The sequence below is a fragment of the Oryctolagus cuniculus genome, chromosome 2, assembly GCF_051225735.1.
Source record: "Oryctolagus cuniculus isolate XC-2025 breed Fujian yellow rabbit chromosome 2, ASM5122573v1, whole genome shotgun sequence".
In the NCBI taxonomy this organism is placed as follows: Eukaryota; Metazoa; Chordata; class Mammalia; order Lagomorpha; family Leporidae; genus Oryctolagus; species Oryctolagus cuniculus.
The window spans coordinates 90,320,794-90,348,774 of record NC_142868.1 but is presented as its reverse complement, the minus strand read 5'-3'; the positions used below and the strand labels follow the sequence as shown (position 1 = coordinate 90,348,774).

The 27,981-nt window shown below is 54.3% G+C and overlaps 1 protein-coding gene and 1 long non-coding RNA gene across 10 annotated transcripts in view; one reads left to right on the top strand and one right to left on the bottom strand.

The window, feature by feature from the left end:
- Window positions 1–10,546: 10,546 nt before the first annotated feature.
- On the bottom strand, window positions 10,547–16,180 carry LOC149127891 (uncharacterized). 3 transcript variants are annotated; one of them, XR_016229628.1, is made up of 5 exons: window positions 16,023–16,180; window positions 14,218–14,353; window positions 12,591–12,639; window positions 12,384–12,484; window positions 10,547–10,738 (listed from the first exon to the last, which is right to left on the bottom strand). It is a non-coding gene; the product is annotated as an uncharacterized LOC149127891 (long non-coding RNA). The 3 variants fall into 3 exon arrangements; XR_016229627.1 differs by having other exon boundaries at window positions 12,384–12,451; window positions 14,218–14,492; window positions 16,023–16,172; XR_016229626.1 differs by having other exon boundaries at window positions 14,218–14,492; window positions 16,023–16,170.
- A 5,968-nt stretch (window positions 16,181–22,148) lies between these two features.
- Window positions 22,149–27,981, top strand: part of FGFR1 (fibroblast growth factor receptor 1) — a 51,946-nt gene continuing 46,113 nt past the window's right edge. For 2 of the 7 annotated variants that reach the window (XM_008273978.5, XM_051832342.3), the window contains exon 1: window positions 22,644–22,783. The gene's annotated coding sequence lies outside the window, so the exon portion shown is untranslated. Of the gene's footprint in view, window positions 22,784–23,066; window positions 23,087–24,390; window positions 24,676–27,981 lie in introns of those variants that run through there. The other 5 variants (XM_008273974.5, XM_070068555.2, XM_008273975.5 and 2 more) reach the window with 5 other exon arrangements.

Below are 27,981 nucleotides of genomic sequence, written 5' to 3'. Positions count from 1 at the left end.
CAATAGACTTGCAGTGCTGTGCTCACGCTGTTCCATCACGTGGGGGCTGGATATTTCACCTGCCTCCTGACACTCTGACTTGTCTTGTTCTGTCGCCAGTGGCAGTTTGGAGGAGAACCATACAGGCATTTGGTGGAATGTTGGGTGTTCTAACACACTCCGTCTGAAGCCTTCTGGAACTCAGGAGCCCCCACAGAGCTGAGCCACTTCCTTCCCCAGGGGGGAAGATGAGGGAGGCAGGCACCTGCTCTCATCCAGGCAGTGGGTGAAGTGGTGCTGCTGGGAGCACGTGCGCTGAGAAAAAGCATGAGTGCCCGGGGGCATGCCCAGCTCTGGCTCCTGCCTAATGCACACCCTGGGAGCCAGCAGTGATGGCTCAAGTGGTTGGGTGCCTGACACCCACATGGGAGACCTGGATGGAGTTCTTAGTTCCTGGTTTCAGCCTGGCCCAGCCTTGGCCATCTCAGGCCTTTGGGGAGTGAACCAGTGAATAGGAGCCCTCTCTCTCCCTCTGTCTCTCTGTTTCTCTGTCTCTCTCTCTTGCACATAAAAAGTAAATAAATAAAGACAAGCCTGGCATCCCAGCTCCGCCAGTGCGGTACCTGATGCTTCTCTCAACGTTGCTTCCTGGGGATGATCCAGCCTCCGGCAAGGATGGGTCCAAAGGGGAGAATCTTGGGCTGAGATTGAATGTTTCAGGGGCCTGCTCTCTGCTTGTCTCCCTCTAAGCCTTCTTCCTCTGCAGCTGGCTTTGTGGGTCCATGGGGACCGATGGCACTGCGGATGCTGGGAACCTCAGGAAGTTGCCTTGACAACCCAGCTTCCAGGTGTGGGGGAGAGAGGAAGAATGCCTGCGTGGGTTCCATAAAGGACAGGACTCCAGGATGCAGAGCTGCCTCTGTGCGTGCTGTCATCCTTAGCCTCCCCTGGGTGCCCTTGTCGTATCATGTCCTAGCCTCAGTTCTGGGCTGCCAGCCCCTCCCTGACAGACTCAGCCCCCAGTGAGGGGGGAGGCAGGCACCGGGCATTGAACTGCGTGGGTTGGACAGAGCTGGCAGGCAAACTCAGTGTGCTAAATCCAGTGGACCGTTCGAGATGTCTAGACAGGAAGCCAGGCTGAGAAAAAAGCAAGGACACGCCCCTCTCACTTGGGCCGGGGCAGCCATGCCGCTGCTGCATAGCCCAGAGGGTCATGGTACGTGGTGATGGACATAAAGGGTGTGCCTTGACCCAGCCGGAGCCCAGCCGGAGAGTGCCCAGTGGGGCAGCTGCACTGTCAGCAGTGGAAGTGGCCCCGCATGACCTTGACATTGAGGCTAGGAGAGCAGACCTGGCATCAGGACTTCAGAGCTCGTCCCAGAATCAGCATCAGGCACGCCTGGAACGCCAGGGAGCATCCAAGGGGGAGGGGGAGAGGGAGAGCAGAGCCCCAGGGTCCAGCTCAGCTTGGACGGCACCCAACACTGGGACCTTGAACAAGCGCGTCTGTGTCTCACTTTCCCCGGTTGCAAGGTGGTGCTGGTGCTTGCTACCTCGTGGGCAGGAAGAGGCACGTGAAGGGAGGTGAGAGGGGCGAGGCAGGCGTGACTCTCAGCGATGTCTAGTGCTGCAAGGCTCTGTGCCGTTCACCTGGGAGGGGGCTTCTCCCGGCTTGGACAGGGAAGACTCCTACTCGCTTACCCAACATGCCCATCTTGTCCTGGAAAAAAAGTAGACTATGGGGCCAGTGTTGTGATGCAGCCGGTTAAGCCAGCACATGTAGTGCTGGCACTCCTGTAAAAGCGCCAGTTCGAGTCCCAGCTGCTCCACTTCCTATCCAGCTGCCTCCTAACCTCCTAATGCACCTGGGACAGCAGTTTAAGATGGTCCAGGTGCTTAGGCCCACGTGGGAGACCTGGCTCCTGGCTTCAGCCTAGCCCAGCCCCTGCTGTTGCAGTCCTTTGGGGAGTGAACCCGCAGACGGAAGATCTCTCTCCCTCTCTTCTTTCCCTGTAACTCTGCCTTTGAAATAAATAAATAAGTATTTGAAAAGCAATTTAAAAGCTTCAAGGAGATGTGCTCCTGTGCCCTCCCCAGGGTCCCAGAACAAGTTGGTGCCTGAGCTGGGGCTCAGACACTCTGCATCTCCGGCCGCGGCTGATTCCTCCGGCACCGAACTCCCTCCATCTCACCTCCGGCACCAAGAGCCCAACAGCCGTCATTTGCATTGTAGTGCACCCCCCCACTCCCTGCCAGCTTACCATATAACCAAACACCCAGGCTAGACTTCCGGATCTTTAAGGAAACACAAAAGAGTGAAAGACACAACAGAAGGCTGATAACCGAGCGTTCCTTTGGCGCTGTGTCAGCGTGCAGCAGCAGCGTGCCTGAATCTCCTGCCCTCAATCTGTTCACCAAACTGTGTCTCCCTCTCGTTCGAGCTGCTCCTGGAAGAAGTTACTGGCAGCCTCCATGGGCTGGCCCTGGCTGAACCTCGTCGATGTCTGGGTGTTGCTCACCCAGCGCCCACCTCCACAGAGCTTCAGCTTCAGCCTCCCCTGCCAGCTGCTGAGCCTCTCGGGGCTCCAAACAAGCCCATTTCCCTCCCCCGCCTCACCTGCTCTCGTCCACCCCGATTCCACCCCTGCGCTGGACATAGATTGATGCCAGTTCCGCGTCGTGTCGGGAGGTAGTCACCTCCTGCTTGATTTCAGTCGCAAGTTTGCCCTTGCTTTGCTGCTGCGCACTAAGACTTAGGGGGTCTCGTTGACTGCATCGCCAACCGCCCAGGTTCCACACGGGACCCAAGCCCAAGTTGCATCAGCAGTGCTACCTGGATTCCTGCTTGGAGGTCTCCTGACACAGGAGTGACAATTCTCTTTCATTTTTTTAAAAGATGTATTTATTTATTTGAAAGGCAGAGTTGTGGGGGTAGGGGGGAAGGGATGCGGGGGTGGGGGTGGGGGTGGAGAGACCTTCCATCTGCTGGTTCACTCCCCCAAGCGGCTGCAATGGCCAGGGCTGGGCCAGGTTAAAACAGGAGTCAGCAACTCCATCCAGGTCTCCCACGTGGGTGGTACAGACCCAAGTACTTGGGCCATCTTACTCTGTTTTCCCAGGGAGCTGTATCGGAAGTGGAGCAGCCAGGACTCAAACTAGCACCCAAATGGGTGCCAGCACCGCAGGCAGTGGCTTAACCCACAACACCGGTCCCTGATTTCTTTCTTTTTTTATTCAAACTACTATTCAGACAGACAAGTCCATTTTTCTTCTTCCGTCTTTCTACTTACTCTAACCTTATATTATCTGATGATAGTGTGGTTGAAACGGGGCCCACAGAAATGCTACCATTTGTCTAAAAAGGAGGAGAAGCAGAAAATACACTCACAGATGAGGGTACTCGAAAAGTTCATGGGAAAATAAATACATAAAAGATAAGTTTGCTTTGGTGCAAAAAATGTTTGAAATCCACACATGGTTTTTTCACAACATACACTTTTCCTGAATTTTTTGAAGACCCCTTATATGCTTGAGTTTCAAAATTCTTTTTACCCAGGGCCGGCGCCGTGGCTCACTTGGTTAGCCCTCCGCCTGTGGTGCCGCCATCCCATATGGGCACCGATTTTAGTCCCGATTGCTCCTCTTCCAGTCCAGCTCTCTGCTATGGCCCAGGAGTGCAGTGGAGGATGGCCCAAGTGCTTGGGCCCTGCACCCACATGGGAGCCAGGAGAAAGCACCTGGCTCCTGGCTTCGGATCGGGGCAGCGCTGGCTGTAGCAACCATTTGGGGGGGTGAACCAATGGAAGGAAGACCTTTCTCTCTGTCTCTCTCTCTCTCTCTCACTGTCTATAACTCTACCTGTCAAATAAAATTTTTAAAAAATTCTTTTTACCCAAAGAAACATCTCTCTTTTTTTAATACATTTTTTCTTTTTTTTTTTTTTTGGGACAGGCAGAGTGGACAGTGAGAGAGAGAGACAGAAAGAAAGGTCTTCCTTTGCTGTTGGTTCACCCTCCAATGGCCGTCGCGGCCGGCGCGCTGTGGCTGGCGCACCGCGCTGATCCGATGGCAGGAGCCAGGTACTTCTCCTGGTCTCCCATGGGGTGCAGGGCCCAAGCACTTGGGCCATCCTCCACTGCATTCCCAGGCCACAGCAGAGAGCTGGCCTGGAAGAGGGGCAACCGGGACAGAATCCAGCGCCACGACTGGGACTAGAACCCAGTGTGCCGGCGTCGCAAGGTGGAGGATTAGCCTAGTGAGCCGTGGCGCCGGCCAATACATTACTTTTTAAAATCTAGTTACTTTTTACTTTATTGGAAGGGTAGAGATACAGAGAAAGGGAGAGAGAGAGAGAGAGAGAGAGAGAGATGGATTTTCCCATTTGCTGGTTCACTCCCTAAGTGCCCACAGCAACCAATGCTAGGACAGGCTGAAGCCAGGAGGCAGGAAGTCCACCCAGATCTCCCATGTGAGCGACAGGGACCCAAGTATCTTCCAGTACGTAGATTAGCAGGAAGCTGGATCAGGAGCCAAGGCATGGGATGCAGGCATCTGAAGCGGTGACTTATTCCAGCATTCCACTACACCCCTCCCCAAGTGAGCATATTCTAATTCCATTGTCCATGAACTTGTTGAAGTATCCCTGTATATGCTATGTACTCATGACCATGTATATATGTGTTTGTTTTCACTGTCAAATATAACATCTCTGAATGAGGTAAATAAATTATCTGTGCAGGTATGTATTTTCTGTAAATCAAGCACAAAAATCTAAACTATCAGCTGCCTTTGGAGAAAGGTTTTTCTACCTTGTGAACTTGTTTTTTAAAGATTTATTTTATTTGAGCCGAAGCTACGACTCAATAGGCTAATCTTCCACCTAGCGGCGCCGGCACACCAGGTTCTAGTCCCTGTCGGGGCGCTGGATTCTGTCTTGGTTGCCTCTCTTCCAGGCCAGCTCTCTGCTGTGGCCCAGGAGTGCAGTGGAGGATGGCTCAAGTGCTTGGGCCCTGCACCCCATGGGAGACCAGGAGAAGCACCTGGCTCCTGCCTTTGGATCAGCGCGCTGGCCACGGCGGCCATTGGAGGGTGAACCAACAGCAAAGGAAGACCTTTCTCTCTGTCTCTCTCTCTCTCACTGTCCACTCTGCCTGTCAAAAAATAATAAAATAAAAGATTTATCTTATTTACTTGAAAGAGTTTCAGAGAGGGAGAGACACAGAGAGAGAGGTCTTCCATCTGCTGGTTTACTCCCCAGATGGCCACAATGGCCAGGGTTGAGCCTACCCGAAGCCAGGAGCCAGGAGCTTCCTCTGGGCCTCCCACACGGGTGCAGGGGCCCAAGGAGTTGGGTCATCTTCTGCTGCTTTCCGAGGCCATAGCAGAGAGCTGGATGGGAAGTAGAGCAGCTGGGACTTGAACTGGTGCCCATATGGGATGCTGGCACTGTAGTCCAGGGTTCTAAACCACTGTGCCACAGCGCCAGCCCTACTTACCTTTTAAAGCTTAAAACTTTTAAAATAATGACTTCATAGTCACAAAGACTATGGAATGCATGTGGGGTCATTGTTGAGGAGCAGCGGTTCAGCCACCACTGGCAACACTGGCATCCTGCGTCAGTGTCGGCTGGGGTCCCTGCTGCTCACATTCCTGCTAACACGCTTAGGAAGTGCCTGGGCCTTTGCTACCCACATGGGAGACCAAGATGGAATTCCTGGCTCCTGGCTGAAGCTGAATGCGTCAAACAAATGCTTTTTTAAAATGTATATATATAATTTTTATGAACAATATCCATAATAAAATTGCTAAGAATTCATGTCTGGGTATTTTGTATTCTCCCAAATTTCATGTTGGATAACTTGGCACATAACCATACTTGAAAATTAGGTCTTAAGAAAAAAGCTTTAAGTGATTCAGTTGAAGTAAGGATTTGGGGTTTTGTTTTTGTTTCGTTTTTTAGGGCAGCTCTAAGCCAACCTAACTGGTGTGCTTATCAGAAGAGGAGTTAGGACACAGAGAATGCAGAGCAAGGGACAAGCACATGGGACTCAGGGGGAACGTGGACACCCATAAGCCCAGCTGGGGAGCCCTAGAAGATTCCAAACCTGGTAACAGCTTGATCTCAGACTCCCAGCCTCCAGACCCAGAAGACAGCCAATGCCCGTCATGAAGCCCCCCGCCCCATCTGTGTATTTTATTATGCCCTGGCTGATTAATCCCAGGAGTAACTTACAGTTTACACAGCACATCCACATCCGTATTTCATGCACTCCATCATCAAATATTAACCAGGCACATCCTGGGTCAGAGGGCACATTGCTTTGTTAAATTCTCACTTCAATCTCTCAAGGCAGGAATATGATCCCTGTTTTCCAAACGAGAAACTGAGGGCCCAGCACCGTGGCATAGCAGGTTAAACCTCCACCTGCAGCACCAGTATCCCATATGAGCGCTGGTTGAAGTCCCGGCTGCTCCACCTCTGATCCAGCTCTCTGCTAATGTACCAGGGAAAGCTGTGGAAGGTGGCTCAAGTGCTTGGGCCCCTGCACCCATGTGGGAGACCCAGATGGAGTTCCAGGCTCCTGGTTTCAGCCTGGCCCACTCCCAGGTGTTACAGTCATCTGGGAAGTAGACCAGCAGATAAAAGATCTCTCTCTCTCTCTCTCTCTCTCTCTCTCTAACTCTGCCTTTCAAATAAATAAACTTTTTAAAGCTAGCAAGAGAAACACTGTCACTGTCAGAATCGTCTAAAGACGGAGTAGTCCTTATAGAAAGTGGACAAGCACTAAATGAGAGGTGTGTGTGCGTGTGTGTGTGTGTGTGTGTGTAGAAGGTGAGAGCTACACTTCAGGTGTACGGTGGGATGACATCACAAGGAATTAGCCAGGTATCTGAGTGCCAGTGACAGGTGAGCAGTGCGCCACGGACACGGTCTTCTAGACCTTTACTCTCGGGTTTTTCCACCACGCCAAGCCCAGAATCAGCAGCCTGGCACGGTGGAAGGTGGCTGGAGAAACCTACAGGCCAGCAGCACTCACTCAGCTGCTAGGAACAGCACCCAGTGGCAGGGAATCTATACAATTGTGTTTTTGTTTTTTAGATGTATTATTTGTTTATTTGAAAGGATGAGTTACAGAGAGAGAGAGAGAGAGAGAGGTCTTCCATCAGCTGGTTCACTCCCCAAATGGCCACAACGGCTGGGGCTGGGCCAGGACAAAGTCAGGAGCCTGGAACTCCATCCAGGTCTCCCATATGAGTGGCAGGGACCCAAGCATGTGGATCTTCTGTTGCTTCCCCAGGCGCATTAGCAGGGAACTGGATCACAAGTGGCGCATCAGGGACTCAAACCTGCACTCACGTAGGATGCTGGCATCCCAGGAGATGGCTCAACCAGCTGTGCCTCAACACCAGCATTTGAAATGAGACAACACATGACTCCCTTTTCCCAAGTCTGGCGTCCCTTTCGGGAAGTTTCAGAAGGAAGGCGAGCAGTAGGGAGGGAGCAGTTGTGAGGACCTGGTCTTCCATGTGCCTTTCCTTTCCTCAACCTTCCGCAGTGGCTCCAGCTATACTCTCCCCCCTTCACAGACGTGCAAGCTGAGATGCCCAAAAGCGACACAACTACAACGCTGGGTCACAGGAGCGACCTCCCCCGGATTCCCTAACCTCGGTCTGTGAACCCACATCATTCACATCTTGTTATCAAACACGCTTTCTGAACGTACAGGCTTCATTGAGCCCAGCAGTAAACCCGGACTGCCGCCCTTCAGCCCTGAGTCCTGGGGGAAGCAGTCTGCTGGAAGAGCCCACGCTGGGGGGCCAAGGTGGGAGCCTTCCCTCCTATTCTCTGACTCACACAGTGCACAGGTGACGTGCAGGCTGCAAACCCTGGCTGCCAACTGACCGGACTCCACAGTGCAGTTCTGCACAAAGTGTTCTCCCCTCCTTTCCTCTATGAATGCTCCTAAGGCAGAAGATAGTAACACCCACTTCCAGCAGAGTCTCTCAATAGGAAAGGGTGGCTCCCCTGGACAGAGCACAAAGGCCTGAATGGGCCTGGTTCAGGCTCAATGATCTATTCAGCCGCCATTGATCCGCGGACTGGGCTGCGAGCCCTCGACGCCGGCCAGCACTGGGGCCTGGGAGCAGGAAGCATTCTGTGATCTTTCTTTTTCCATTATGTTTGCATGCGCGTGCCCAAGGCCACGCGTACCCCGTGGTTTGAGTCTGAGCCCCACCCTCCTGGGTCAGGACAGTAAAGAGCTGGTAGCCCTTCTCCCAGACAGTAATAATGCCAGGGGGAGGGGCACCATCATTGTTTTTGCTTAGGAGCTGGAAGCCCGGGTGAATCCAATCCTCAATGCCATAGAGCCTGCCAGAGGAGAGGTATCTGGGAAGGTTCCAGAGTAGGAAGGGACGCTCTCCCCTTGGTCAGCTTTTCCCTGACATCTGGGACCTTCTAGCTCCAGGAACGTGACAGCCTAGCTCCTTGCCAGTGCAGCCCCATCCTGGAACTGCAAGGGTAGGACTGCTCTCTGCTTTAGGGTTTGCGGTTGGCTAGCACGGAGCTTCCCCTGCCTCCACCCCCAGCTGCAGGCTGCCATAGTATTCAATGCACCTGACCTTTAAGGAGCAGGGTGGATTGCATTGTTACAGATAATAGACCCGAAGGGGTGGAGAGTTACAAAACAAAGAGAAGAAAAAAATTTTTTTTCCTCTCCTCTGGGAAGATGAGTTCAGATCAGGTGAGCTCAAAGCTAAGCCCATCAACTACAAAACGAATGAGCCATTGCATGGCACAAAGCGTGTTTAATTCCGGTCAGTCTGGGGACCACTGCTCCGTGTGACTTTCACTGCGGCCTGTGGGGATGGCTTTGAAGAGGAGGCGGGGGCTTGGGGCTGCCATGAGGGGGAGCATGGAGCCAGTATTTGCTACACATCCACCCACCGAGGTGCACAAAAGCCCCAGCGTGGAAAATGGACCCAGCACAGCAGGGGCTCAATGGGTTAAGCTGCTGCCTGTGATGCAATGCTGGTTCTGTCTCTATCTGGTTATCAATGCTGGTTCTAGTCTCAATTGCTCCACTTCCATCAAGCTCCCCGCTAATGCTCCTGGGAAGGCAGCAGAGGATGACCCAAGTGTTTGGACCCCTGCAACCCACAAGGGAGACCCTGATGGAGTTCTGGGTTCCTGGCTTCAGCCTGGCCCAGCCCCGGCTGTTGTGGCCATTTGGGGAGTGAATCAGCAGTTGGAAGACCTCTCTCTGTCTCTGCAACTCTGTTAAATAAGTAATAAATAACCCTTTCAAAAAATGTTGGTAACTAATTGACAATTCCAGAGGCACCGCCTAGCTCCAAGATTCAAATCCCAAGTGCGCAAGTTGCCTGAACTTTTTCTGAACTGCTGTGTCTGAGGGTGGCTCCAGGAGAGAATCGGGGTGCCGAAGCCTGGAGCGTAGCAATGCCCCAAGAACAGAGGCGGCTGCGGTCTGTGCAGGTGCCCCTGCCACCTGGAATGCAACTGTGGTTCCTCTTCTTTAGCTATCAGTTGTCTCCGGCACCCTGAGGTGCAACAGAGGCTTCCTCTGCAGGTTTTGTGACACTGTGAAGTTCCGGGTTGGGTGCTGCAAACGAAGCTGGGAACTGTCCCCTTTCTTTCTCTTCCAGAGGCAATGAGCCACTCAGGGAGGGGCTGTGTCTCACCCACCTCGGATACCCTTGCAGCATTTGCACAGAAAGCCTTCCCATTAACCTATGAGGAATCTTCCAGAAACTTTATGGAAGATGCTGTCACAAAAACAAAACAAAACTACCTGGGATTCCAGTTTCTTTGCATCAGAATAAAGTTATCTTTAATTCCATCTTCCAAGTACCCCGCATAGGTTGCATTTCAGCTCTGTGCTCTGAGGTCTGGAGAGTCTAACGGAATAGTCTGACTGCAGACCACAGAGCCCACTCCGAGGAGGCTACAGGCTCTGGAATTTAGCACCAGAGCAGCCAAGGGGGTGGGGTGGGGGTGGGGGGAGGGGCCAGCACACCTCCCTGGAACTCTCCCTCTGATCCCAGAAGCAACCCAGGAAGCAGCAGCTCCCCCACAGCCCCAGGAGCCTGGGCTGGATGGCCGGGCAGCTGCCCTGCCATACCGACCCGCGCTGGGCCTGTCTGGTGGCACTGCTGTCTGAGACCATGCAGCCCGTGTGACTGGCCCTGGTGGGTCCCTCTGGAATCCCACAGTGGCCACGTGGCGGAGGCTCCCCCAGCAGGTCTCTCTGGTCTGGGCACTGACAGTTGTGTGGTCACCTCCCTTCTTCCCCACCTTCGTGCCTCTCCCTGTCCTTTCTTGCTTGCTCCCTTTGTCTTTTATCTCCTTTCATTCTCCTGTTTCCTTTGGAGCTCTTGAGTCTCCACGCCTGCCTCTTTCTGTTCCTTCTTGGATACAAAACTCACCCTTTCCTTGCGCCACGCCCCACATAACACCCCGGCCTGCTGCCCACTGCGCTGCCCCCATGCCGGCCACCCCCTACCCAGGGAAGCTTTTTTTTTTTCCTTTTTTTTAAAGATTTATTTATTTATTTGAGAGGTAGAGTTACAGAGAGAGAGAGAGAGGTCTTCCATCTGCTGGTTCACTCCCCAAATGGCCTCAGTGGCTGGAGCTGAGCTGAAGCCAGGATCCAGGAGCTTCTTCCAGGTCTCCCAGGTGGATGCAGGGGCCCAAGCACTTGGACCATCTTCTGTTGCTTTCCGAGGCCATAGCAGAGAGCTGGATCAGAAGAGGAGCAGCGGGACGTGAACTGGTGCCCGTATGGGATGCTGGCACTGCAGGTGGAGGCTTAGCCTACTGTGATACAGTGCCACCCTGGGAAGCTGCTTTTAAAATCTCCCTTTCCCTGCAGCTGGGAGTGTGGAAGAGCCAGCACGTCTTAGGGACAGAAAATAAAAAAGCACCTGCAGCGAAAGCTAACTGTACACGTGCCACTGCCCCCACCCCACCCCACCCCCGTGATAGCGAGGTCCCCCGGGGTGTATGGGGGGAAGCAAGGTGGTGTCTTTTTCCTGCCTTTGAAGAGACCTGGACAACTCTGACTGGGAAGGTGGTCATAAGGTCCATTTGCCTTCCTGCTCTCCCTTCCTCCACGGGCAGTCATGGGTGCCGTGGACGCCCATGGCAGAGTCAACCTCTGGCATCAGGGGCTTGGCCACATTTAGGGCATCTCCTGGGTACCGCTGGACTTCAAGGAGCCACAGTGCTGGGGGGGAAGGGATCAGCTCTGCCCCCTACTTCTCTGCACCTTCTCCCTTCCCCCCCGCCCCCGCCCCCACGTCCCACCCATGACCTCCCTGGAACCCGTGCTGCGGAAAAGCCAGCCTTGATGAATGGGGATTATGGAGCCCTGTGTTTGACAAAATGTGGTCAGGAGAGGCTGGGGTCCTGCCTGGCTCACCAGGAGTTCCCTAGAGGAGAATAATGTAATTGAAGAGGGATTGGAAGGGCTTCCTGACGAGGGAGGAGGAGGGGGGAGGAAGCCGTTCTGTTCAGGAGGAGAGAAGACAGGCAGAGGGCACAGCCAGCGCCAGGAACACTGTGGACTCCATAAATCCTCAGCTCTATGCCGCTCATGTAAAACCTGGCTGTGAGGCACGAAAAGGAGAAAAATCTGAGACCAGACAGAGAGGGAAAGGCTGAGACAGAGAGACAGGCAGACTCAGAGAAAGAAAGAGACAGGGAGACAGACAGGAAGAGAAAGAGGTATAGAAATAGAGATTGAGGCAGACACACACACACAGAGGCAGAGAGAGACCGACAGGGAGACTGAGGCAGAGACAAGGATCGCCAAGGAGGCTGCTGAGACAAAGGCCGGAGAATCCCAGCCTGCTTCCCTTCCACTCAGCTCTTCTTCTCTGCCCCGATCCCTTTCTCTCTGACGCCTGCCTCTGTGAGACCTGGGTGCAGGACGCAATGCCGACTGGGGTCGCCAACAGAGGAAGGCTCTGGATGGCCGTAAACAAGAGCAAAGATGATGAAAGAAGCCGGAACTCCAAGCAGGAGTCTACCTGGGGAGAGCTTTAGGATGGCTCATGGGGCGGTGAGCGCACATGCACGCGCACACACACACACACACACACACAGCATCCAGGGGATGGGCTACAGCTGGGCTCAGCTTCTCCTGCCCACTTCCGGGTCCCGGCACACTGGACAGGGACCCAGGTAAGGGCAGTCCCTACTCACCCCGCACCTACTATGTGTCGAGCACCTTGCTATGGGCTTTGGGTACATTGGTTCTCAACATCTGCACACCTCTGTGTACCCATTTCACAGTCCAGGACATGGAGGCCCCAGTGAGACCACTCTACTTACCAAGGTGACAAAAGAAAGAAGCTCCTATGGCACACAGACCAGTGCTTACCTAGCCCCTGGAGAAGACTGAACCATCCAAGAAGCAAAAGGCAAAGGAGGCCTCGGGTGGTTCTGTGTCTTGACCAAGGATAGCAAAGACTCCCTCAGATCCTGCCGGAAGCAGAGGCACACAAAGGAGGGCAGGGCGGGACAGGAGTGCTCCTGGTCCCAGCACCCTCCCTCGGGTCTGCGCCAATGTGTTCCCCAGCAACTCTACCTGTCATCAATACTCTGCTTCTGCTGCCACCAACACAGGATAATCTGATCTGGAAGGGAGGAAAAGAGAGTGCAGTATCTGTAGCAACAAACATCATCAAATGTCCTGGCTCCCTTCCCGGGGCTTCCATAAAAACGCAGGAAGGAAGAAGCCACGGAGTGGAGCCGCATCAGCAAGTCTTCCTCGCGTCTCCATTAAGTCATTAAGGGAGGACTTTGCAGCTCTGGGGATGACAGCCAGGGTGCTGCTTCGTGGGGCGGGGGGCGGGGAGCGGGGGGAGGCTCCTGTTAGCAGGACAGCTCAGTGACAAACAGGGACACAAAGAGGTGTGGGGGGCATTTGTCTTCCTGGATTGTTCTGTCTCTCCACTCCCATATGCAACATTTTGCCAAAACCAGCTTTAGCCCTGATTGTTTTAATCATGCTTACCGCATTTAAGACCTTGGTTTTGAGTCAAGGTTTCACATACGACTCCGAACTGCGTAACCAGTGTCCTGATTTCTATTCTTGGAAAGGTGGGAGGCAGCAGGGCAGGGGGGATACTTCTAGGATCTTTCACACAAGATTTTTTTTTTTTTTTACTTATTTGATAGGTAGAGTTAGACAGTGAGAGAGAGAGAGAGAGACAGAGAGAAAGGTCTTCCTTCCGTTGGTTCACCCCCCAAATGGCCGCCACAGCCAGCATGCTGCACCGATCCAAAGCCAGGAGCCAGGTGGTCTCCCACACGGGTACAGGTGCCCAAGCACTTGGGCCATCCTCCACTGCCCTCCCGGGCCACTGCAGAGAGCTGGACTGGAAGAGCAGCAGCCGGGACTAGAACCCGGCGCCCATACGGGATGCTGGCGTGCTGCAGGCAGAGGATTAACCAGGTAAGCCACCACGCTGGCCCCTCATGCAAGACTTTTTCAAGAAGTTCATGGAAGCTGGAATTAAAAGATTAGTTTGGTGGTGCAGCAGGTTAAGTCACTGTGTGTGATGCTGGCACCCCACATTGGGGTGCCTGTTCAAGTCACAGCTGGTCTGCTTCTGATCCAGCTCCCTACCAATGCAAATGGGAAAGCAATGGAAGATGGCTCAAGTACTTGGGCCCCTGCCACCCATGTGGGAAACCTGGATGGAATTCCTGGTCCCTGGTTTCATCCTGGCCATTTAGGCCATTTGGGGAGTGAACCATAAGATGGAAGATCGATCTCTCTCTCATTCTCTCTCTCTCTTTCTCTCTGTCACTCTGCATTTCAAATAAATTAACAAACCTTTAAGAGGTCAGTTTTTGTGTAAAAAATATTGAAATCTAAGCATATGATCAATCTTTAAAGAGTTCACAGGAAATGCATATCTTGAAGAAACCATGCAAGATTTCAAAATTGCACCAAAATTAACTTACTTTTTTTTAAAGCTTACCTTTTAATTCCATTTTCCATGAAGTTTTTCAAGTGCCACCCTCAGAGAGGAAAAAAACCCACTACAGTGAAACAAAGTTTCTGGTGAGGCTAAACTGGCAATGAAGTCTTTTTTTTTTTAAAGATCTATTTATGTATTTTAAAGTCAGAGTTACACACACACAGAGAGAGATAGATGGGGGGAGGGGGAGAGAGAGAGAGATTTTCCATCTGCTGGTTTACTCACCAAATGACCGCAATGGCCGTAGCTGGGCCAAGTCCAAGCCAGAAGCCAGGAGCTTCTTCCAGGTCTCCTACATGGCTACAAGGGTTAAAGCACTTGGGCCATCTTCTGCTGATTTCCCAGGCACATTAGCAGGGAGCTGGATGGGAAGTGGAGCAGCTGGGACTCGAACCAGCACCCATACAAGACGCAGGCATCACAGGCTATGCCACAACACCGGGCCCCACATAGCCATTTCTTTAATCACAATACTGGCCCCTGCTCCTCTGCTCAAAATGCTGAAAGACAGAGGGAGATGGAATTCCCCATGGGCAGAGAGCATGGAAAAAGATAAAAATGAAAAATAAACTTGAAACCTACCTAGCAGAAAGCACATTTGATTTAAAAGTTTCCATCTCAATTCTCTGTGGGCCTCTTCATAACAGAGATATGGTTTCTTAAAATACAATTTCTACCCTGGCTGGCTGAGTCTGCTTCAAAAATGCCTTCCATATTTTTGCTGGCCCCTGCTTCAGCATGAACCCGTAAGTCCCGAGCAACACCTCCGACGGGACCAGGCCAACTGGGACAGATAATGTGGCCCTAAAACTGGTGACAACCCCAAGTGACACTGAGAGTGGGCTCACAGGTGTCAGACTTTCCTGCTTTTCTACCGCTCCCTCCACTTCCCTCAACACACACACACACACGCACACGCACACGCACATGCACACACACATGCACACACAGTCTCAAGATCCTAACAGGCAGAACGATTTTAGAAAAATGGCCCTGCGGCCAATGTCATGGTGCAGCAGGTTAAGCCGCTGCTTATGTTGCCAGCATCCCACATTGGAGTGTGAGTTCCAGTCCCAGCCGCCCCACTTCCCATCCAGCTTCCTGCTGATGTACCTGGGAAAGCAGCAAAAGATGGCTTAAAAGAGAAGATGGCAGGGGTTTTGATTCAAGCAAATCAATAACAAGTTTTCTTTAAACTTGTTATTATGCAAACGGTTACAATGTGTTCAGTGTAGTTAAACTTTCTGAATTTTTGAAGAAAGGATGGTTTTAAACTTCCTGCTGTAGACCAGGCTACTCAAGTCCGGTCTCTTCCCCTTTAGTGGAAAGGCTGGTCTCAGAGGCCCTGGGGTTTGCCTGCCTGGAGTAAAAGGCTTCTGTCCTGACCTCACCACCCAGGGGACTATTTGCTCCCCTCAAGCCTCAGTTCTCTCCCACTGTGAATTGGGGCTAACAGTGGTATCTCATCATTGTAAGATTTCAACAAGATAATTGTTGTAAAAGCTTTCCGCATAGTGCCAGCTCATAGGAAACACTCTTTAAATATTCGCTATCATGTGCTCACAGAATCCAAATAAAAATATTCAGGTGAGAGATCAAGGCTGACAGGGCTATTTGTATTTTCTATACACTTTTTAAAACTTAATTTTTGGGGCCGGCTCTATGGCGCAGCGGGTTAAAGCCCTGGCCTGAAAAGCCGGCATCCCATATGGGCACTGGTTCTATTCCCAGCTGCTCCTCTTCTGAGCCAGCTTTCTGCTATGGCCTGGGGAAGCAATAGAAGATGGCCCAAGTCCTTGGGCCCCTGCTGACGCTTCTCCGCGAGTGGAGGAGCGGAACCGGACCGGACGCTGTTTTTCCCTTGCTGTAGGTTTCTTCTATAGCAACGCAAGAACAGGTAAAGAGAAGACCGAAATAACGAGCTCTCCAGCGAACTCTCCAACCAACCCCCCCCCCCGAACTCTCCACCAGCCTGGAGACAGTAGTTGTCCCAGAAAGTGCAGTTGAGTCCCCTTTTATAGTCCTCTTACTCTGTGCTCTGCTGCCCGCGTGCTGAGCACACCGCTTTCTTCCAATCAGAGGTTGGGTCAGCTCCTGCAACTCATTAGTCAAGTTGATGAAGCAGCCGAAGCCGCTGTGTAGCACTTGTTTACTCCCTCTCAGCGCCATGTTGTGGGAGCCGGGCCCTGCTTCCCACACCTGCACCTGCGTGGGAGACCCGGAAAAAGCTCCTGGCTCCTGGCTTCCGAGTGGTACAGCTCTGGCCGTTGCGGCCATCTGGGGAGTGAACCAGCGGATGGAAGACCTCTCTCTTTGTCTCTACCTCTCTCTGTAATTCTTTCAAATAAATAAAATGTCTTTTTAAAAACAATTTTTTTGACAGGCAGAGTGGACAGTGAGAGAGAGAGAGAGAGAAAGGTCTTCCTTTGCCGTTGGTTCACCCTCCAATGGCCACCGCGGCCGGAGCGCTGATCCGATGGCAGGAGCCAGGTGCTTCTCCTGGTCTCCCATGGGGTGCAGGGCCCAAGCACTTGGGCCATCCTCCACTGCCTTCCTGGGCCATAGCAGAGAGCTGGCCTGGAATAGGGGCAACCGGGAAAGAATCCGGCGCCCCGACCGGGACTAGAACCCGGTGTGCCGGCGCCGCAAGGCGGAGGATTAGCCTAGTGAGCCGTGGCGCTGGCCAAAAAAAGCTTAATTTTTAAGATTTTATTTTTATTCATTTGAAAGAGAGTTACAGAGAGATCTTCCATCTGTTGATTCACTCCCCAAATGGTTGCAATAGCCAGCGCTGGACCAGTCTGGAGCCAGGAGTCAGGAGCTTCTTCCGGGTCTCCCACATGGGTGCAGGGGCCCAACCACTTGGGCCATCCTCCACTGCTTTTCCAGGTGCATTAGCAGGGAGCCAGAATGGAAGTGGAAGAGCTGAGACTCGAACTGGACCTGTGCAGAAGGTAGGCATGGCAGGTGGCGGATTAACCTGCTGCACCACAAGAGGGCCTCCTGTATATGTGTCTAAGAGTCTAAGAAAGTAGGTTCACATGCTTGGATTCCCATCAGAGCCAAACATGTAGCTTAAGGAACAAAACAGTGAATTATCAGCCCCTCTGTGGCTTTAGTAAGAAACTTCCGGGAAAGCCTAGGAGGACCTAACACCCAGACTGCCTTCTAGATAGGTCTAACTACCACCACCACCACCCCCAGCCGACTCAGCAAAGCAAGCCCAAGGCACGGTTAGGAGCCAACCCTGCCCCAGACCAAAGCAAACTCTCATCACCTGGGGGGGGGGGGGACCATCCAGCCCAGGTGAAGTCATTTGGTCAGGCTTGCCTACACAACCGCAATGGCAGGTGGGACTCAATCAATAAATGTATCTAGCAGGCTAATTTTTATGCTGATCACTTTGTATGGCCACCTGCTGGTTCACTCCCCAGACGGCCACAACAGCCGCCAGCCCTGGGCCAGCCAAAACCAGGAGGAGCCTGTTACTCCAACTGATAGCTTTGTACTATATATGTCTTTTGTGCAAAAAACCAAGGCACACCCCGACACACGACCCCTCCCCCACAGATACCTATGTATATACAGTATACACAGCCTTTCTACATAAACTCGAAGTCTGTACAAGAAATTTGTAGAAAAGGGAGTCAAAGAGTATATCAGTGGTATATCTATGGAATGTTGATAAACATTACTAAATGACTCCAAAATTCTCTAGCTGATACACACTTTCCAACAATGGTTTTGAATGCTCATTTTCCCACAGCCTCTACCATACCATTACCATATAAACGTTTAAAGAAATACGTATACATATTAACCTAACTGGGAGAACACTGTATTTTTCCCCTTTCTCTCTGACCTTATCCACCCCAATGTCACCAAAACTTCTTCACATCCCCCACAAGTCATCTGCAACTTTGTTAACATATCCTTGGATGGAATCCACTTCAAAGTGGAATCTTCAACTATCCAGGGCTAACCCTGAAACTTTGATCTTTGTTCCCTGGGCCAGGCAGCAAGCAGCCTAAGGAACTGGGTCCTCCCCTCCTGGGGGTGTCCTCAGAAATGCAAATGGTTCACTGTTCTGCCCTGGCCTCCTCCATCACCTTCCAGCCCCCAGACCCCAGCTGGGTGGCTTTCGCTGGGAGAGAGCTTGTTTGCACTTGGTGTTATGGACCCTGAGGTCTGTAAGCCTCCCTAGCTTCTTGTCGTTTTTTACCTTTTGCTTCACAACACCTCCAACCCAAAGGGCTGCTTATGGGGGGGTTCAGCAAGGACTGGGGAGATGAATCAGAAAATGTTTGCATTTTCTGCAGCCAGGATCCAGAGACACAGGATGCGTTGGCAGAAGTGAAGATGGTGAAAGTTACAAACGGTGCAGAGGCTACAGGAAAACAGCTCCCAAAAGAGGCGTCCTGGGCTTGTCATCTTACAGAACGTCTTCTCCGAACCTGCTTCCCAAGCCCCCTGGGTGGCACCACCTGTGCTGTGTGGTCTTCCCCGGCAGCACTGGGAGCAGTCCCCAGGCTGTGCCCTTGTCTCTTTCATCTCTGGATCCCCTGTGCCCAGGACAGTGCAGAGCAGGTGGGCTGCGAGGCTCCGTGAATACATGTGGCATGAGGGCCAGACGAGCCGAGCTGCCACTGTTGCTAGCCAGCTCTGCTTCCCGCTCCCAGCTGGTAGGACAGAGAGAATGCTATTTATGAAAACACCAAGCCAAACAAGGCCCTCCCTTCCCTGAAGCCGAAGCTGTGCTGGGAACAGCCAGGGGTCACCAAATGGTGGCCAGATGGCAACTGACTGCTGCTCCTGAGCTCGAGGGGCCGCCCACCTGCTCCCAGAGACCTGCGAACGAGCCACTTGGTGGGGGAAAACTCAGACGGCCCCCACCTCCTGAATCCCCTGCTGCACCCACGTCTCAGGGCTGAGGCTTTGCCAGTTCCCAGCCTGCAGCCCAACCTGGCCCCTAGAGGTGCGGCTTTCCTTCCCCCAGGTTCTTCCCTTTCAGGGAGGCCCCGTTGGGTTCGCTACAGGCAGCGGAGGCGGTGGGCACCGGGCCCAGGCCAGGCAAGCCGGCAGAGGCCGGGCACACTCCCTTGGTGCGGCAGCTCGGAGGACACGGTGGCCGAGGAAGAGGGAAGGGTTTTCCTGCCATGTTCTCCAACAAAGAGAGCTGAGCGGGCTTTGGGGAGAGCTCTGTTTCCCTTGGTTTCATTCAGCTCCGGTCTCCTCCTCCCACAGATCTGGGAGGCGAGCGGCCCCCAGCTGGTTATCAGGTCCCTGAGCGTGAGGGCCTTTATCTCCCCTCAGACTGTGGAGCTCGCAGGCCAGAGGCCTACAAATCCTCCCTGACCCTCCTGCCTCTTTGTTATCTCGGAGGGAAGATTACATTTCTGTGTGGAGAGGCAAGGTGCCAGGAGCGCTGGAGCAGGAGTGGGACGAGGCAGGCAGGCAGGGCCGCAGGCTGACCCCTGCTGCCTGTAGAGGCTCAGGGCTGCCCTGGGAATGGCTCCCTCCACTGGCCCGGGGCCTTCCAGAAGTGCTGGGGTCTGCATTTCACCGGCGGTGCGGCCAGGTGTTTGCTCCGCCCTCGGCCCAGGCATCTGCGGGTTTCTCGCAGTCTCCGCTCTGCCTGTGGCTGCTTCCCTGAGAACTGCGGAGGGTACTGCTGGCGGGCTGGCTGCTTGCTTCCATTTTGGTTTGCTGGACGTCTTGGAGGAATTTGTTCGGCAGCCGGCCTACGCCCCTGGACACAGAACAGGCGTTTAGATCATACTCTTTCTGTCTGAAGCAGGGACACGCTCTTCAGCCTCCTCTTTGGGCATCGAGAGACTCCTACAATGGTTCCAAAATCCAAAGAAAAAGAAAAGGCTGGCACAGTGGTTTCAGCTGATGTTTGGGATGCTCAAATCCCTGGGAGGGAGCCCCCCCCCCCCCCGCTTCCCTCCAGCTTCCTGCTAATGCACCCGGGGAGGCAGCACACACAAGAGAGACCCTGTGAGCCGCAGCCAGGGCCAGCTGTTGCAGGCATTTGGGTTGGAAGATTCTCTCTGTCACTCTGCCTTTCAAATTAATTAATTCTAGAAAAAAGCCCTTAGAAGAAGAATTACGGAGACGAAGGGAGATGATGCACTATTCTTGAGGAACAGAGGGAGACAGTAGTAGCGCTAGCGCGTGTTCGCGTCACAGCCTGGATGCTCTACGGCTTGCCTTCCCAATCACACCCTCTCCTGCTGTCTTTCCTCCTCCGGTGTATCACACTGCCCAACTCCATCAACTGCAAACACTTAGGGGAAACCTCCTGGACGCAGTCCCAAGCTGGGTGGGTGGATACGGGGGATCCCTGTAGGGGTTCAGGAACTCAGGAGGCCGGGACTAGTAGGGAAGGCCTCTCTGAATTGGGGTGGGGTGTAGTATGGCCTGGGATAGAGTTCGTTCAAAACACAGGAGGCCTACAGGGCAGGCAGCTCCCACAGGAAGATAAATGGAGACATCCCAGGGGCCTGAAGGGTTCCAGGGCAGAGAGAGGCTACCAGGGAACAATAGTCCTACAAACAATGGCTGCAGTTCGATTCCACATCTATGCCAGTTCTTGCTTTTACTCATGTTTTTCTTTTTTTTATTTTATCCCTTTTTAAAAACAAATATTTATGGAATATCTACTCATTTCTTGAGTACCTACAACGTGGTTGACACTGTGCTGCTCATGTTCCTTCCCCTGCTTGTCAAGTAGAGAAATTAAAATCTTTCCCTCAAATGCAGGGGGAAGAAGCATGCTCTCATCCAGTATGGGAACTTCCTCAGCAGGGGTGAAGCAGGGTGGGGATGAGGGCCCCCACTCCAGCTGTAACATACACAGAGACTTGTACTTGCACAAGGCTGAGTTGCGGTCTGTGCTCCATTCTGGGACAGAGAACACTGTCTTGATTTTATCAGAGTTTTGCAGGACAGGTGCAAAACCTGTTCATCCATTAGTGGTGGCACAGAATGGCAATGTCCTTTATACCTGGTGTGGCGTACTTCCCACCCCAGTCCGGCCGCACACCACAGGCACCCAGAAGCCCGTCCTGGCTCCCTCCTGGGAGCGCCTGATCCCTCCTGCATGCATTTTGCTTCTCAGGAGCTTCCCAGAGGGCTCACATTGGTCTGGATTAGGGAACCACTCAATCGATCGATATCATCCCACTCTGCAGAAGGACTCACAGCAAAGGGAGTGTTGGCCTCTTTCCTGGGATTCCATAGACTCCTGGAGAGCGCTCTGGCCAAGCTCTGATTAACTTTCTTTGGTCATTGTTGAAGAGTTTATTTATTCATTTGAAAGGCAGAGTTACACAGAGAGAAGCAGAGACAGAGAGAGATGGATATCTTCCACCTGCTGGTTCACTCCCCAGGTGGCCATAGCAGGGCCAGGCCAAAGCCCAGCGCCTGGAACTCCCTCTGGGTGGCCCACGTGGTGGCTGGGGCCCAAGTGAGGGGGAGCTGGATCCCAAGCGGAGCAGCTGCCAGAACAGGAGCCGGTGGGCACAGGGCTCACTGCAGGGTGCCGCAGGGGCGTAACCTGCTGCACCCCAAGGCCAACTGGCTCTGATGACTTTTCAGACCAAATCCTGACACTCATTCTTGATTTCTGGAGACTTCTGGAAGCCAAGATCGGCCATGTAGAATGCACATGGCTCAGTTCCTGGGGGACCAGACGACCTAACTGGGGAAGGGCCTGGGGAGACGGGAGACCTTCTCATAAGTAAAGACAGCTTGTGTGTAATGAGCGCCCACAACGTGCCAAGCCCTCCCTCATTCCCCAGCGCGACTTAGAAAGCCATACCAGTCCCTTTTACGGATGGGAAAACCGAGATTTAGAGCGGGAAGACCGTTTCTCCAAGTACAGGGTCAGACTGGAGGGCGCGGCCACCGCGCAAACCCCCCGGGGCCACAGCCGTGCCCCGACCTCAGCCCTCGGCCGGCCTGGAACTCGGGCGCCCTCCGGGCGGCGCTCAGATGCAGGGGGGCGCCAGCGCCCGGGGGAGGCCGGACTGCAGGCGAGCGCAGGGCCGCGGCTCGGGAACTACAAGGCCCAGCAGGCAGCGGCAGGGGGAGGAGGAGGAGGAGGGACCAGCGCGGGTGGGAGTGAGAGAGCCCTCGCGCCCCGCCGGCGCACAGCGCTCCGAGCGCTCCAGCGGGCAGCGGGCGGCGGCGAGCGGGAGCCCCGGCGCCGGTCCAGCCGCAGCGCGCGGAGGAGCCCCGGGCTGTGCCGGGGGCCGGCCGGCCACGTCCGGACGGGACCGAGACTCTGCCTAGCGCATTGCGGCGACCTCGCCTTCCCGGCCGCGAGCGCGCGCCGCAGCTGGAAAAGCAGCAGAGCCCGAGGACTTTTCTCTCCGGTCCGAGAGGCGCCCCGCAGAGCGCACCGTACCCGTGCTGCAGTCGGGCGCGCCGCGGCGCCAGGGTCTCTGCAGGGCCATGGAGCCCGGTCTGCAAGAGGCGTGAGGCGCCGCCGCTGGCTTCTGGAGAGGGGGGCCGCAGGGTCTGGAGACCCCGGGCGGCGGACGGGAGCCCTCCCCCCGCCCCGCCTCCGGGGCACCAGCTTCGGCTCCATTGTTCCCGCCCGGGCTGGAGGCGCCGAGCACCGAGCGCCACCGGGAGTCGAGCGCCGGCCACTGGGTTCTCGCGACCCCGCCAGGACCTGAACGGAGCCCGGGGGGCGGCGGGCCGGAGCGGGGAGCGCGGGCAGCGGCCCGCCCGCAAAAGCCACGGCGGACTCTCCAGGGGCGGCACCGCAGCGCCAAGGGAGGTAAGAGCCGCGGCGCCCCCTGATCGCGGCTGGCTCGGCGTCCCGAGCGGCCCCCGACTCTGGAGCCTCTCGGCTGCGCACCTCGCTCGCCGCAGCGAGAGCGGGTCGGGCGCCTCCCTCCGCTCGTTACCCGCCCGCTCCACCCTCGACGCCCTCCGCCGCGCTCTGCGCCCCTCTTCGGGCTCCCCTCCCGCCCCTCGGCGCGCGTAGCCCGCTGCGCCCCCTCCCCGCGCGCGTCCCGCCGCCCAACTTTTCCGCCAACTCGCGCTCGGGAGCTGGCGGGGCGGCGGCGGCGGCTCCGCGGTGAGCCCGGGCAGGGACAGGCCGGGGCGAAGGCGTGGAGGCCCTCGCTTCCCCCGGACTGGGGAGGAGGGCGGGAGTGGGCAGCGCGATGGGGGCGCGCGCGCGCGCGCGGGGTTGGGGGAAGTTGTTACATTCCACTCCGTCTCCTTTTGGTCCGCTGGTGGGGATCCACCCCAATTCAGCAGGTAGCTTTTGGGCGGAAGGTTTAAGAATCCGGGATTTTTCTAAGTCGATTTCCATCTCCGGGAAAAGTCTGGGATCCGGGTTGGGGGGCATGGAGATGGGAAGGAAGTGGAGGGGATGGTTAGCTTCTTTGGGAATCGGTTTTAAGAAGGTGTCGTCACCGAGGGGCTGAATCAGCGTTAGCGGAGGCCGAGGGAGGATTCCTCTTTCCAGAGGCGGTGATCCACTTGGACCTCGTTTAGGGTCTCGGGCTTGGGTCAGGAGAGGGCGCGCGGCCCTGGGCGGCGGCAGAGGGCGCCGGGGTCGGCCTGCTTTTGGGAGGTGTGGGGGAAGGGATGGGGTTTTGTCCGGTGCGGGTCGCCTGCCGCCGAGCGCCTTGCTCCTCCGGCCCAGCCCCCGCTGCCCTCGGCTCCGCGCGTCCCGAGGTGGGGGGTGGGGGAGAGAGGGGCCTGAACGCGCATTTGCAGAGGGATTCATTGACACCGTAGATGGGGCCCCCATTAAGCACTCTATCCCCTTGGAGGCGGCCAGACACCTGGGGGCGGGGTGGGGGAGCTTGCTCGCTTCGCCCTTCTGGACTCGAAAGCTGTCGGCCCCCCTGGGAAAACACTTCCACTCCGCCTCCCCCCTCCACCCCATTCCTAAACGCCGCGGCCGCATCTGGTTCCATTTCACCCCACACGGGCACACGGCAGCCGCATTATTACTGTGCCTCCTCCCCTCCCCCTGCTCAGACGAAAACTGGGATTCTTCCGCTCGTCCCTGCCACACCTCTCCCGCACTCTGCCCGAGACTTGGAAGTGGGGGAGAGGGAAAAGTTATCCTGGATCCCAAGTTACTGAGGATCCCATCGAGCGAATGCGTTCTCTGCGGTTAGCGTGGGTTGTGCAGAAAGAGGCATCCATCTGGGGGCAGATGGGGCCAGGGTTGTAGGTGTGTGTGTGGGGGGGTAGCGCTTGTGAATAGCTCTGGCCCCGAAAGAAGTTTCTGGAACCAGAGCATTGCCCTTTCTGGCCTTCCGGGAGCCCCCTGACTATTCCGTCCCGAGCCCCCTTCCCAGCCTCGCTGGGGCGAGCCCGGCTGCAGCCGCCCAGGGCGCGCTTGTCCCTGTGCGTCCTCTTGGAGCGATCCGGGCTGCCCCAGCCCCCTCTCGGGAACGCGAGTGGGGCGTGTGACTCCTAAAAGACCGGCCTCGGGGTTGCCAGTGGGGCTGGGTGGGGTGGGGTGGGTCTGAGTGTGCAGTCGGTTTTTTGTGGTGTTCCTGGAGCCCGGAGGAGCTGTGCGGAGTGGGGAGCGTTGGTCGCTCTTCTTCCCGGTCGCCTTCAAATTGAAAACACTTCTCCTGGCTTCCTTCTCTGGGCGGCAGTTTTGGAGGCCGTAATGAATTCGCACTTTCTCTAGACATGGTAATTATGTGACTGTTTCCTTCGCAGATGTGCCCTGCCCGCGGTACCTCCGGACCAGTGCTTTTTTTGGAATCCCGTCTAAATTGTACAACCTTAGCCTTGAGACCGTTTAGTAGAAAGTGGCCATTTTCCTCCCTCGGCCCAGGCTCGCGTTTCCTCTCTGAGGCTTGTTTAAGAGCTAAGTAGCAGGGCCCCGTGGGACGTGCCTTGGTCTGGCTAATTACCCCCACGCCCGGGTCTCTCCCTGCCTTGCAGTGACCGGGGGCTGGCAGGCTTCGCCATTGCCGTCTGCGCGCCCCGGCTGCCTCCCTAATGACTTGTTTACGTATCTACTCCCACCGGCCACCCCCAGTTGGTTGGGAGAAGCGCCAGGGTGTTTGGGGCCCGGCTCCAGCTGGGATGGTTATGCATTGCATTGGTGCCCGGGCTCTCTTTGAAATAATCTGTTGCATTGACTCTTAGTCATAGCTGGGTGTCAGCTTTTTAATGAGGGTCGTGGATCCAGAGCTTTCATTTCACTGCCTGCTTTTTCCATGCCTGCAGAAGTGCCCCGGGGTGGGGGTCGGGGGCAGGTATTTTCACAATGGGGATTTGGGCCAGAGTGAGCACCACTGCCTTGGGTTCCAAAGTAGACAAGACAAGTCTGAGAATCTGGCCCCGGAAGGGTGTTGGAAGCTAACACTAGGTGCCTTTTGCATAGGAAGTGAAGCACCCCCCCGCCCCCCCACCCCCGGTAGAAGTGGAGAGGGAGCGTGGTAGATGCTGTCTTGCCCACCCCAACTTTGGAAAGGGTTAGGGTGCACCCAGGTATCTCTCGTGTCTGCTGTTGTTTCTGATGGACTCGGTGGGCAGGAAGATTGACTCCAGCCTTGGGCACCCAGGAAGATCTTTGGGTTTTGCTTTAGCGCAGTGCTTTTTGCTTGTTTTGCGGGGGTGGGGTGGGATGGGGGGGTGTTGAACATTTGCTCCTGCTAGCTTGGGGTCTTAGCAGGAAGCTCCTTTGGATGCTTTTTATTTTCTTGCCTCCATTTTTAAAGTCTCTTCCATCCAAATGGATGTCCGTGAAAGCGCACCCCAGGAAAGCTGGAGCCTCTTGGCTTCTGGAGCAAAGGGACTCAGAATGGATTCCAGCGTCCTGTTCTGAAAGGGCCCTCCCGTCCCACAAGATGAGTTTAATTTCCTCTGGGGAAATTTGCTTTGCATCTGCCCTCCCCAAAGCTTTCTAGAGGCCAGCGGCGGCAGGCGCTGCTGGGAGCCCAGATGCAGAGATTTCTGGTGTTTCCACAGAAGATTTATGACCAGACGTGGCCTGGCACATTGGCATCTACCCTGCACAGAGGCTGCTCACCACAGCTGCCCCTCCCCCACCTAGGGAGAGAGCATTCACCGCGGTGACCCCCTCTTATCAGTGTGGTGATGGTTCACTAGCACAGGGCGCTCCAGAGGTTGGAATGACAAGATCAGTTTATTTTAAATGTGCAGAATAGTTCGTAAATCCATGCGTGCAAGGGGTCTCCAAAAAATCCATGGAAACTATGTGTTGGGTGGATTTCAAACATTTTTAGTAGCAAAATGTATCTCTTAATCCCATTGCTCCACAAATTTTTTTTTTTTTTGAAGTACCTTCATATATCCTGTCCTCCATAGCAAAGTTTCCTAGATGATGTGGAGCAATTAAGGTTTACTTGTTCCTAATTTGGGGGGGGGGGGTATACTTAGTTCAAGGACATCTGGACACTTTTTACGGAGACTCAAAATAAACAGTTACCATTTTCCCTTGGACCAGCTAAAATTTTGCAAACGGAGCTTCGGGACTGTTTTCAAATGTTGATTAAGTGCTTGCCCTGCCCTGTTAGCGTTAAGTAGAGAGAGCTCTTTTGGGAAGAGTGATGATAAGAAGTCAGCCTTACCCCTAGCTAAAGGGGTTTATGTTTTGGTGCTGTTTCCTCAATTCTGAGGAAGCAGAATGGCTTGAACATTTCCCAGAGGTATTCTTTGGAATACAGTGTGGCTGGCAAACAGTGGACTGGCTATTGATTTTCTGTGGTGCCCTCAATCTGCTTTCTGGAAGACTATCTCAGTTTTTTTTTTTTTTTCATCAATCAGCATCTTTTTCTTTCATTCATCTATGTATCTGCTTAACAAATAGGCCAGCATCTGCTCTGTACACCCTATGTGCTAGGGAAAGATTTACTTATTTATTTGAAATGCAGAGCGACAGAGAGGGAGAGAGAGAGATCTTGCATCTGCTGGTTCACTCCTCAAACAGCTGCAACAGCCAGGGCTGGGCCAGACCAAAGCCAAGAGCCCAGGACACCATTCAGGTCTCCCACATGGGTGGCAGGGACTCACATACTTGGATCATCTTCTGCTGTTTACCCAGGCACGTTAGCTGGGAGCTGGGTTGGAAGCTGAGCAGCCGGGACTGGAGCCGGCACCCCACATGGAATGCTTGTGTCCCAAGCATCAGCCTAACTCACTGTGTCACAGCGCTGGCGCCCATGCTGAGGGTGTCTGCGGAAGGTGGGTAGACACAGATCCTGCTCAGAAGCAGCGTGGGGAGAGAGCTGGGAATGTAAATAGCAATCATATAAGACGATGTAAACACTGCAAGAGAGAGGCTGCTTATGTGTTTTGGAAATTCTGAAGAATGAGGTCCTTCATCTTGAAGGCTCAAGAAAAGACTTATGGAAGAGTTGGTTTCTTAAGACTGGGCTCAGAGGGTGGGGAAGACCTGCCCCATTGAGGAGGAAAGGAGGGAAGGAGGGAAGGCTTGGTGGTGTCCCAAGCTCTGCTGTCCCATGGAAATAGGACATTAGGTTTTCTTTTTTTTTTCTTAAAGGGCAAGACAGTTTTTGGTTGTTTTTGTTTGTTTAAGATTTTCTTTGATGGGTAGTTATGGAGAGAGAAAAGAGCTTCCATTTGCTGGATCGTTGCCCAAATGGCTGCCACAGCCGGGGCTGGGCCAGGCTGAAGCCAGGAGCCTGGAACTCCGTCTGCATGTTGCATGTGGAGGGCAGGGCTCCAGGCATTTGGGCCATTTTCTGCTGCTTTCCCAGGTCATTAGCAGGGGACTGGAACGCAAGCGGAGCAGCTGGGATTCATATGGGGTACTGACATGGCGGTCAGTTTAACATACAGGACAGCAACACTGGGGCGCCCCTCCCCCCATAATCTTAGATGTTCTAGTAGCCGCATTTGAAACAAAGTAAAAAGAAATGGGTGAAACTCATTTTTACTTAATGTGTCTAGATTTTAATTATATGGTTGATGTAACCCAATATATTCTAAATATTGCCACCTGAA